A 12,182-nucleotide genomic window follows, 5' to 3' on the forward strand; every position below is an offset into this window, starting at 1 on the left:
AAAATTGGTCTGTAATTTTCTTTCCTTATAAACCCTTCTTTAGTTTGGTATTGAGTTTATTCTGGTGTCATGAAATAAATTGAGAAATATTCTCTAAAAGACTGTGTGTAAGACTGATGTTATTTCTTTGTTAATTTGGAAGAAGTTGCTAGTGAAGGATGTGGCCTTGAGATTTCTTCTGGGGAGTGTCTTTAAAAATTTTTTTTTTCAACGTTTATTTATTTTTGGGACAGAGAGAGACAGAGCATGAATGGGGGAGGGGCAGAGAGAGAGGGAGACACAGAATGGGAAACAGGCTTCAGTCTCTGAGCCATCAGCCCAGAGCCCGACGCGGGGCTCGAACTCCCGGACCGTGAGATCGTGACCTGGCTGAAGTCGGACGCTTAACCGACTGCGCCACCCAGGCGCCCCTAAAATTTTTTTTTTTAACGTTTTATTTATTTTTGAGACAGGGAGAGACAGAGCATGAACAGGGGAGGGTCAGAGAGAGGGAGACACAGAATCTGAAACAGGCTCCAGGCTCTGAGCTGTCAGCACAGAGCCCAACGCGGGGCTCAAACTCACGGACTGCGAGATCATGACCTGAGCCGAAGTCAGCTGCTCAACCGACTGAGCCACCCAGGCGCTCCTGGGGAGTGTCTTTAAATATGGGTTCATTTTCTTTGATAGGTATAGGGCTATTTAGATTTTTTTTAATTTAATTTTTTTTTTTGAAGATTTTATTTGTAAGTAATCTCTGCACCCAACTAGGGGCTCTACCAAATGAGCCAGCCAGATACCCTTATTTAGATTTTATTTTTGTATTAGTTTTAGTAAGTTGGTCTTTCCCTAAATTTTTTTTGTTCATTTAAATCTTCAGGTTTATTGGTATAAAGTTGTTGTTAATAACAGTATTTTTTAATATCTACAGTATGTTCTGTAATGATGTTGCTTTTTATTTTTTATTTATTTTTGCTTTGCTCTTGGTTATTTCTTAGTTAAAAGGTAGGGTTCTATATACATTGTCTGCGACATGATTTTTGCATTTTATAATATATTCTGAAGATGATTTCATAGCAGTTATTCAAGAGATTTTCCTTATTTATTTATTTATTTATTTATTTATTTATTTATTTTTACTGCTACGTAGGACTTCATTATATGGCTGTTCATGCAAATAGCTCCCTATTAATGGATGTTTGGTTTGTTTCCAGTCTTTTTGCTGGAACAAATAGTGCTGAAGGGAATAACTTTCTACATATGTGCTTAATTTTTTTGTTGTTTGTTGGTAATGATCTCATGTACATGTGTAATCTAAAAAGCAAAACAAACAAAGGAAAAATAAAATAAAACCAAACTCATAAATATAGAGAACAGACTGGTGGTTGCCAGAGGCAGGTTTTAGGGATGGGCAAATGAATAAAGGGAATCAAAAGGTACAAACTTCCAGTTATAAGGGGCACCTGGGTGGCTCAGTTGGTTAAGCATCCAATATTCTTGATATGGGCTCAGGTTGTGATCTCTCCATCCCGAGATTCAGCTCCCCATTGAGCATGGAGCCTTCTTGAAATTCTCCCTCTCTACCCCTCCAATCCCCCTCAAAATAAATAAATAAACTTAAAAAAATATTTAAGAAAACCAAACTTCCAGCTATAAGTCATGAGAATGAAATTTGCAGCATGGCGACTACAGTTAGTAATACTATATTGCATATATGAAAGTTGCTAAAAGAGTAAATCATAAAAGTTCACATCACACAAAAAAATTCTGTAACTATGTATGGTGATGGATATTAACTAGACTTATTGTGGTGATCATTTCACAATATATACAAATATGGAATCATTATGTTGTATACCTGAAACTAGTATAATGTGTGTCAATTATACATCAATAAAAAAATAAATTGAACATTTTTGCTGGTGTTATCTTTGGTGTAGATTCTTAGAAATGGGATTTCCTAAAAATAGGGGAGAGGTAATAGCTACACATTAAATAGAAATTTAAGAGATATAAAAATCAGGGGTGCCTGGGTGGCTTAGTCAGTAAAACATCCAACTCTTGGTTTTGGCTCAGGTCATGATCTCATGGTTTATGGGTTCGACCCACATGTCAGGCTTTGTGCTGACAGCATGGAGCCTGCTTGGGATTTCTCTCTCCTTCTCTCTTTGCCTCTCCTCGGCTTGCTTTCTCTCTCAAAAAATAAATAAACATTAAAAAAAGACATAGCAATCAAATATAATGATTCTTGATTGAATTGTGGTATGAAAAAAATGAGCTATGCATAACATTTTGAGGACATAGGTAAATTTAAATACAGAATGGGTATGAGATGAAATTAGGGAGTTATTTTTATGTTGTTGGGCTGACAATACCATTGTATTTAGATAGGAGAATGTCCTTTTTTTTTCTTTTTTTTTTTTTTAGATGTATAAAATATTTTGTCATGAAATGTCATAGTCTGTGACACTTTGAAACAGATCAACCACAATAATAAAAAAATATAGATACATTGATAAAACAATAAAGCTGGTATGACAAAATGTAAATGTTAACAATGGTTGAATCTAAATAGTGGATTTATAGGTGTTCATTGTACCATTTTTCCTATTTTTGTATGTGTTTGAAAACTTTATAATAAGTTAAAATTTTAAAAATTATGTAAAATTGTTTTATCTTTCTAGTGAAGTATTCTTTTTATTCTTATGTTGTAACTTTCTTTATCCATAAAAAGAAATTTTCTTAAAAGTATATTTTGTCTGATACTAATGTAATTATCTCATAATACTAATGTACTATTTCAGAATACTAGTGTAATTTCTTTTGGTTAATATTTGTTTGGGTGTCAGTACAGAGGCTGCAGCGGGAGAGGAATGACCTAAGGAGAGCTCTAAAGATCCTGTCTGGGGGTGCCTGGCTGGCTCAGTTAGAAGAGCATGTGCCTCTTGATTTTGAGGTCTAGTTTGAGTCCCATGTTGGGTGTAGAATTTACTAAAAATAAATAAATAAACTTAAAAAAAAAAGATGCTGTCTGTGCATGTGACCTTGGGCTGTGGCTTTTATCCTCCCTTAGCAGGCTTGGCTGGTCTCCAAAAACATTTTGTGATCATCCTTAATTGCCACAAGGAAACTCCATGCCTAACATTTGTCCTCAGAAGACTAGAACTGCTGGGGTGTCTTCTGTTTTTGAAGAGCCTATTCTTGGAGCTTTACTCTCTGCTGACCTTGAAGAGACTAGGTATGTCTTAAGTATTGGTGATTGCTCAAGTACATGGGCTAAAGAATGTTCAAGCAGAAGAAATGGTAGAGTTTTCTTACAAGCTTAAAGGGTATGTCTCTGAACTTGGAACCTGATAATGTTGGTGTTACTGTGTTTGGAAATGAAAACTAATTAAGGAAGAAGATATCCTGAAGAGGACAGGAGACATTGTGGGCATTCTAGGTGGCAAGAAGCTGTTGGGTCATATAGTAGGTGCCATTGGTAATGGGTTGCAAGAACTGTAGGCAAGTTGGCTGAAAGCCCCTGGGATCATTCCTCCAATCTCTCTGCAGACTGGCATTAAGTCTGTGGATAGATGGTCAACATGAGCTGGTTATTGGTGGCCAATAGGCTGGCAAAATGTCAATGATTGACGTAATCATTAACCAGAAATGTTTCAATGATGCATCTGATGAAAAGAAGAAGCTGTATCATATCTACATTGCCTAGTTGGTGAAGAGACTTACAGATGCAAATGCCATGAAGTACACCATTGTGGTTTCAGCTACTGCTGATTCTGCCCCACATCAGTGCCTGACTCCTTATTCCGGCTATTCTATAGAATATTTTAAGGATAATGGAAAACATGCTTCGATCATCTATCAAGAGTTATCCAAATGCTCTGTTGCTTATTGCCACACTTCTGCTGCTCATGAGGCCTATTCTAGCGATATGTTTTAACTACACTCCTGTCTGCTGGAGAGAACAAAATGAATGATTCTTTTGGTGGTGGCTCCTTGTCTGCTTTTCTAGTCGGAGAAACACGGCTGGTTATGTGTGTGCTTATATTCCAATGAATGTCACCTCCATCACTGATGGGCAGATCTTGGAAACAGAAGTGTTTTACAAAGGTGTCTGTTGGCTTGTCTGTATCCTGTGTCAGATCTGCTGCCCAACCAGGGTCAGGAAGCAAGTGGCAGGTACCATGAAGCTGGGATTGGCTCTTAATCATGAGGTTGCTGCTTTTGCCTGATTCGGTTCTGACCTCCCTGCTGCCACTCAACAGCTCTTGGGTCCTGATGTGCATCCTGAGTATCTGAAGCAAGGACAGTATGCTCCTGTGGCTACTGAAGAACAAGTGGCCCTTTGCTGGTATAAGGGGGTATCTTGATAAACCAGAGCTATTTCTATTTTATTTGTTTTTGTGGGGGTTTTTTGACTGGAGTATTTAAAAGCAAACCTTAAAAGGCCTGATACTTTATTCTAACCACTTCATCATGCTTTAAAAGACAACTTTTTTCCTTATATAACCCAAGGCCACATTTACATCTAACAACATGAAATAAACATTTCTTAAGTTGTAATACAAACTATTCAAATTTCCCTATCATCTCAAAGAATGTCTTTTTACAATTATTACTTTTGCAAGCCAGAGTCCGCACAGGGTCCACCTTTGGTGATTATAGTCTCTAGGATCCCTTTTCATTCGCATAAGTGCTCCACTTCCCCTCCTTTATTTGAGTTACTTCTTGAAGAAACTGGGTCGGTGGTCTTGTAGAATGTTGCAGTTGCATCTTGTGTTTAATTTGCTTTTCTATCCTCTGTATTTCCTGCAGTCTACAAGTTAGCGCTAAAGACTTGATCAAATTCTATTTTAGATTCCTTTTTTTAAAATGTATGTTTGTTTGTGTGTTTATTTAGTTATTTACCTATTTCTTTATTTATAGGTAGAGCACAAGCAGGGGAGAGGCAGAGAGAGAGGGGAACAGAGGGTCCAAAGTGGGCTCTGCTGACAGCAGAGAGCCCCATGCGGGGCTCGAACTCATGAACAGTGAGATCATGATCTGAGCCGAAGTTGGACGCTTAACTGACTGAGACACTCAGGCACTCCAGTTTTAGGTTCTTGACGAGAATATACTATAGGTGATGTTACAGACTTCATATTATTTTATCACCTCAAGAGCCACATAGTGTCAGATGGCCTCACTTTTAGTATGCTTAAGGTGTTCATGTGGTGACGCTGATTCCTGTCTGATTGTAAAGTTTCCCAACTATCTTTTACTTAATGATTTTGGTATCTTTTGCTGACCACTGTCTGATTCATTTGAAAACAATTATGGGTTGCAAGATGGTGATTTTATGACTTAATCATTCTGTTTTCATTTATTAGCTAGAAGTCTTCTGTAGAGAACTTTCTTACATCCATAAGGATTATTTGGTTACCTTGAAATACTGTTCATACCAGAAAAACAGGACAGATCTTTAATTATTTCCTTTCAACTATCCAATTTTACAGTAATGTGTTCATTACCTAGCAACCTCCATGGTGTCCAGGGTCTTACTCTTTTTCCTTTTTTGTTTTTCTTAAAAAAATTTTTTTTAATGTTTATTTATTTTTGAGAGAGAGAGAGAGAGAGAGAGAGCGAGAGAGCGAGCGAGCAGGGGAGGGGCGGAGAGAGGGAGACACAGAATCCAAAGCAGGCTCTAGGCTCTGAGCTGTCAGCACAGAGCCTGACGTGGGGCTCGAACTCACTAAGTGTGAGATCATGACCTGAGCCAAAGTTGGATGCTTAACCGACCGAGCCACCCAGGTGCCCCTCTTTTTCCTTTTTTGAATAGCACTATGAACTCATAGCTTTACACATTAAATGTGTTTCTATTGGTTGCAGTTGTTAGACACTCAAATTATTCTGAGTGTAAGTGGGAAGCTTTTGAGGCTTCTGTATTTGTTTGATATGATAGTATTATCTTTTGATTGCCTCTTTGTTTTCTGGCACAATAAGATATCCCAAGCTCAACTGGTATATTTCTTGGATTGACTGCACAGAAAATGCCAAGCCCTTTTAGTGTGAAATGATGTTTTGAGACCACAGTATGGGATTCTTGTTGTTACTGAATTATTATTGCTTCTTGGCCTTTTCAGTGGACAGAGCTAGAAAATAAGTAATTTTGATGTTTATTTTTTGAGAGAGAGAGCATGAGCAGGGAAGGAGCAGAGAGAGAGGGAGACACAGATTCTCAGGTTCCAGGCTCTGAGCTGTCAGCACAAAGTCCGATGCAGGCCTCCAACCCACGAACCGTGAGGTCATGACCTGAGCCAAAGTCGGACGCTTAACCGACTGAGCCACCCAGGCGCCCCACCACGTTTTTTTTTTTTCTTAACTGAGCTTTTTATGCTGAACATTAAGTCCCTGACAGCTTTAACATAGTTTCTTAGTAGTAGTATATTAAAATATACATTTGTTAGTTTCAAAATAATAATTGTTGCTATTAACAATGAAACTACTAAATGAAACTAGATAATTTAAGATTGTTTGCCTTTTTAAATTTTTTTGTCCTAAAAATATATCCCAGTCAGAACTGTATAGTCAGGGGGTGCCTGGGTGGCTCAGTCGGTTAAGTGGCAGATTCTTGGTTTTGGCTATGGTCATGGTCTCGGGGTTTGAGGGTTTGAGCCACGTATCCGGCTCTGCACTGGCGGTGTGGAGTCTGGTTGGAATCCTCTCTCTTCCGTTCTCTGTCCCTCTCCAACTCGTGCTGGCTGTGTCTCTCAAAACAAAAAAACAAAAAACAAAACTGTATAGACAAAATATTTTGTTCAAAGGTCAGTTGGAATAATTCTTTTCTCTGGTTTTTTCACCAAACTGATATACCAGGTAGGCTCATTTGTTTCAGTTTGTTTTCAAATTCTAGATATTGGTTTTTATTTTCTTTTTAAATTTAGTTTTGTATTTTGCTTGCTGTCTCCTTCTTGAAATATTTATTTTACTTGTCTTCCAGGACAATACCTTTTCTCGTGTTTTATTCATTTATTTTTTTTATGGCTTATGTGGGCTTCTATTCAGTCTCCTTTCCTGGTTCCTCCTCCCCTTCCTGCTTTAAACTTTGGACCTCTCCTCTATTTAAGTTCACGTCCTAGTGAACACATCTTGTCTCATGGTTTTAACACTTGTTTTCTTTAAAATTTTTTGTTGATGTTTATTTATTTTTGAGAAAGAGAGAGAGAGAGAGAGACAAAGCATGAGTGAGGGAGGAGCAGAGAGAGAGATACACACAGAATCCGAAGCGGGCTCCAGGCTCTGGGCTGTTATTGCAGAGTGCCATGTGGGGTCAAACTCATGGACTGTGAGATCATGACCTGAGCTGAAGTCAGATGCTTAACTGACTGAGCCACCCAGGAACCACATACACCACCTGTTTTCTGATCACTCTCAAATTTATATCTCCTGCCTGGACTTTGTTCCTGACTTGCAGATCTAGATATCCAACTTTTCATTCACTATCTGTACTTGGATGTCTAATAGTTTAAACTTAACATGTCCAAAAATGATCTCTTTTTTAAGTTTATTCATTCATTTTGAGAGAGAGAGTGAGAGAGAGCAAGCATGCACATGAGCAGGGGAGGGGCAGAGAGAGGGAGAGAGAATCCCAAGCGGGCTGGAACTCACAAACCAACCGTGAGATCATGACCTGAGCTGAAATTAAGAGTCAGACACTTAACCGACTGAGTCACCCAAGCGTACCCCCCAAAGTGAACTTGTGATTTCCATCCAACTGTTTTCACAGCTTCCCGCGTTTCAGTAAACGGCAACTCTATCATGTTGCTCAGGCCAAGTATCTGGAAGTCATCCTGACTTTTCTCTCTCATATTCCATAACTGTTCCATCAGTATATCCTGTCAGCTTCTCCCTTTGAAATATATTAAGGATTCAATCAAGCCTCCATTTCTTACCATCTCCACTGCCAGCACCGCCTCCGACTAAGGTGCTATAAATTCACCAGGATTTTTATAATACTCTCATAACAAGGTCTTCCTGTCTCCACCCATGCTTCTACTTCATGAACTATTCTCAACTTGGCAGATAGAGCTGTTCAAAGTCATTTCTGTGTTCACAACTCCCCAGTATATTCCTTCAAAAATATTTGGGTTTGGAGAGAGTAGATGGAGGTAGGTGAAACAAAGCTGGCCATGTATTGCTAATTATTGAAAGTGGGTGATAATGACACTAAATTCATTATACTCTTCTCTTTATTTCTGTATATATTTGATAAATAAAACAAAAACAAAACTCTTCAAAGGCTTTACAATTGTGTATAACTGCACTTATATGGTAGCCACTAGCCACGTTTGACTATCAAGCACCTGAAATATACTAGTCTGAATTTAGATGTGCTATGAATCTAAAATACACACTGGATTTTTTTAAGTTTATTTATTTTGAGAGAGAGAGATGGAGAGAGAGAGACAGAGAGAGAGAGAGTGAGAGAGAGAGAGAGAGGAAGGGCAGAGACAGGGAGAGAGAGAATCCAAAGCAGACTCTGCTGATAGAGTGGGGCCCCACCTGGGGCTCAATCCCATGAAGCGAGAGATAATGACCTTAACTAAAATCAAGAGTTGGTTGCACAACTGACTGAGCCACCCAGGTACCCCTACACTAGATTTTAAAGTCTTAGCAAGAAAGAAAAAAATGTAAAGTAACTCGAGTATTTTGTTATATTGATTACATGTTAGATAATAATGTTATGGATATATTGGATAGAATAAAACATATTATTAAAATTAATTTTACTTGTTTCTTTTTACTTTTTAAAATGTAATTACTAAAAAGTTTAAAATTATATTTGTGGCTCACGTCATCTTTCCACCAGATCCATAAGACCTTTACGATCTAGGTTCTGTTTTCTCTCTGGTCTCAGTGCCTGCTTTTTCCTCTCCCTGGCTTAGCCCCCTCCACCCACACCGATCTCTTTGCTAGCAACAAGCACAATACACTTCTGCCAAGGGAACTTTGCACTTGCTAATCTGCCTAAAGCTCTTTCTCAGTGTCTATGTGGCTCACCCTCTTGTTCCCTTCAGGATTCTGCTCAAGTCACCTAAGTTTTCAGAGATATTTATTTGATCTCATAACACCTCATCCCCTCCACTCTGTTCCTCTTGACCTGCTTTATTTTTCTTTATAATATTTATCGTTATTTACTTTTTGGGTTTTGTTCATTTGTCTTCCAACATCTGGAGAATCCAGCATAGTGCTTATACAGCATAGGTGTTTGGTAACAATTTGTGGAAGGAATGTCTATGGATTATGCAAATAATTATGTCAAGTTTGATACTGACTTCTGCAATTCTGCAAAAATATGCTTCAGGTTTCATAAATATATAAAGAGTAAAAATTATTAACTTTAATTGTAACAAGAAATTCCTTGCATAAGAAAACAGTTGCTTTATAAAATGGTATAAGATGGCTGTTTTATTCCTTTCAAAAGCATTAAGGTACAATAAATAACCTTATACTAATTCATTTAAAAAATTTTTTTAAACGTTTATTTATTTTTGAGACAGAGAGAGACAGAGCATGAACGGGGAGGGTCAGAGAGAGAGAGAGGGAGACACAGAATCCGAAGCAGGGTCCAGGCTCTGAGCTGTCAGCACAGAGGCTGACACGGGGCTCGAACTCACAGACTGTGAGATCATGACCTGAGCTGAAATTGGACGCTTAACCGACTGAGCCACCCAGGTGCCCCACTAACTAATGTTTTTAAATGTGGGCATATAATACTATATTAATTTCAGGTATACAACATAATGATTGGATAATTATATACATTGCTAAATACCACCATAAATGTAGTTACCATCTGTCACCATATAACATTATTACAATGTTATAGACTACATTTTCTATGTTGTACTTTTCATCCCCATGACTTATTTATTTTAAAACTGGAAGTTGGTACCTCTTATTCCCCTTTACCTAATCCACCCACTCCCAACCCCCTCCCCTCTGTCAATCACCAGTTTGTTCTCTGACCTAATACTAATCAATTTTTATATATTTGAGTGATGAGTAACATAGGCATTTTAGAGATACTTATGATGAATTCAATTAATTAAATAAAATATAGACCAAAACTTACTTAAGTGTTGGAAATGTTTTGTATCCAATAGATAACCCATTTCTCAAAGGCATTTTCCAAATTCTTTTATTAGTCTGGAATTTTTATTGTATTAATGGTAATCCGGTAAAGTAGGTCACATCAAGGAGCTTAGAAATTTTTTTTGATACACTGAAATTTTTGTTGTGCTGGTAATTAGAACAGAACTTGATCTGTTTAGAAAATAAATTGAAGGCAGTCATTGTTCTTTATTTAAAGCTAAAACTATGAAGCACGGAAAGGAACCAAAAAAGGAAAAATGCAAAAGGACTATTTTTAGCCTATTGTCTTTATCTTAAAATGTAAGATGACTAAATGTAGTAATGAAATAATTTAAAAGCAAGAGATTTTTTCCTTACCTCAATATATTTCCTTCATTATTTTAATTTTCAAACAGTTTTGGTCACAGCATCCCTTCAACTATAACTGAAAAAATGAAATGACACCAGTAAGGTATATGACAATTCGGATTGTGAAATTTTAATGGGCAAAACTAGCAAATCAGGGCTAGCACTATATTAAAGACCTTCAACTAAGACTTTAAAAGTATATCCTTAGTGCTTTTTTGGAACATTGTTTTATACTCATTTAACAAACATTTATTAAGTGTATATTGTGTGTCAACACTGTACCAGCTTCCCAAGGTTACAAAACTGTATTTTCATAGTGGCCGTCCTTTACTGAGAACTACCTGAATGTCAAGTAAGTGTTTTACAGACATTATTTTAGTTAATTCTCATGAGGGGGTGGTTAATTTTATTATTCTCCATATACAAATGGGAAACAGAGGCTTTCCAAAGAGTTCTGCTTTCAAAGAGTTCACATCTAGAGAGATGAGAACAAGAGTGGTTATAATATGAAGTGCTAACTGCTGCTGCAGTCAGGGCAGAAGGATTGCCTTTGGGGGATGCAATGTGGAAGGCCTTCCAGAGAACAGGATGCTTGTTCTGAATCTGAAAGGCAGGGAGGAGCATGCGTGATGAAGAGTGGAAAATATTGCCGGCATATTGAAAGACACTGAAATCTGAAATGATTTGAGCATTAGTGAAAACTCTTCTAATAAGCCTTTGACATATTCATTATATACCACACATTCTGTATTTCTCTATTTAAACAATGATCTGGCTTGGACAATGAACGATCATTTGAGTTGTTAGGAAGGTGTGGGAGTGTTGGCCCGCCTTTGTTAGGATCAGCATAGTGGTTAGAATTCTAGGCTTGGGCCTTGCCTTTGCAGGTAGATTCCACACTGAACAGCAGAGTGGCTGAGAGAATGAATTCTGTGCCAGACTATCTGGGTTCAAATCTCCACTCTACCACTTCTTAGCAACAGATATGACCTTGGATAAATTATCTAACATCTTTATACCTTGGTATCTTCATTCAGAAAATGAGAACCACGACAATTAAACCTACTTCGTCATAGGATTGTTATTAGGATAAAAGGAGTTAATATATATAAAGGTCTGAGAAGAGTGCCTGGCACACAGGAAGCTCTGCAAAAGTATTATACTTTTGTATACTTGTGTATACTTTTGTATTATACTAGCAGTACTTGAGTCAGGTATTTAAAAAAATTTTTTTTAACATCTATTCATTTTTGAGAGATAGAGACAGAGCATGAGTGGGGAAGGGCAGAGAGAGGGAGACACAGAATCCGAAGCAGGCTCCAGGCTCTGAGCTGTCAGCACAGAGCCCAATGCAGGGCTTGAACTCACAAACTGTGAGGTCATGACCGGAGCCAAAGTCAGACGCTCAACAGACTGAGCCACCCAGGCACCCCTTGAGTCAGGTATTTAAACAGAAATGCCACTTTGTTCTTTTAGAATAAACTTTGTTCCTGTCTAATGGTGCTAGAGTCTCCTAGCTCCTACTTTTTCAGTGTTAAGATACTTGAGAAGCTAAATTTTGAATCAGAAAGTTGTTTGGTGAGAACTGACATAGAATATTTATCCTAGGCATTGGTAAAGGCCAGTGAGATATCCCTACATCATAACAAAAAAAAAAAATTCTCTATTCATTGGATTTCTTCTGTCTCCCAGAATCGTTATCTTACTACTGTGTTTCTGTC

General features: G+C 37.7%; 1 pseudogene; it reads left to right on the plus strand.

The window, feature by feature from the left end:
• The first annotated feature begins 2,729 nt into the window (after window positions 1–2,729).
• On the plus strand, window positions 2,730–4,801 carry LOC101095967 (annotated as a pseudogene).
• The last annotated feature ends 7,381 nt before the right edge of the window (window positions 4,802–12,182 follow it).

The sequence above is a fragment of the Felis catus genome, chromosome A2 (genome assembly GCF_018350175.1).
Source record: "Felis catus isolate Fca126 chromosome A2, F.catus_Fca126_mat1.0, whole genome shotgun sequence".
In the NCBI taxonomy this organism is placed as follows: Eukaryota; Metazoa; Chordata; class Mammalia; order Carnivora; family Felidae; genus Felis; species Felis catus.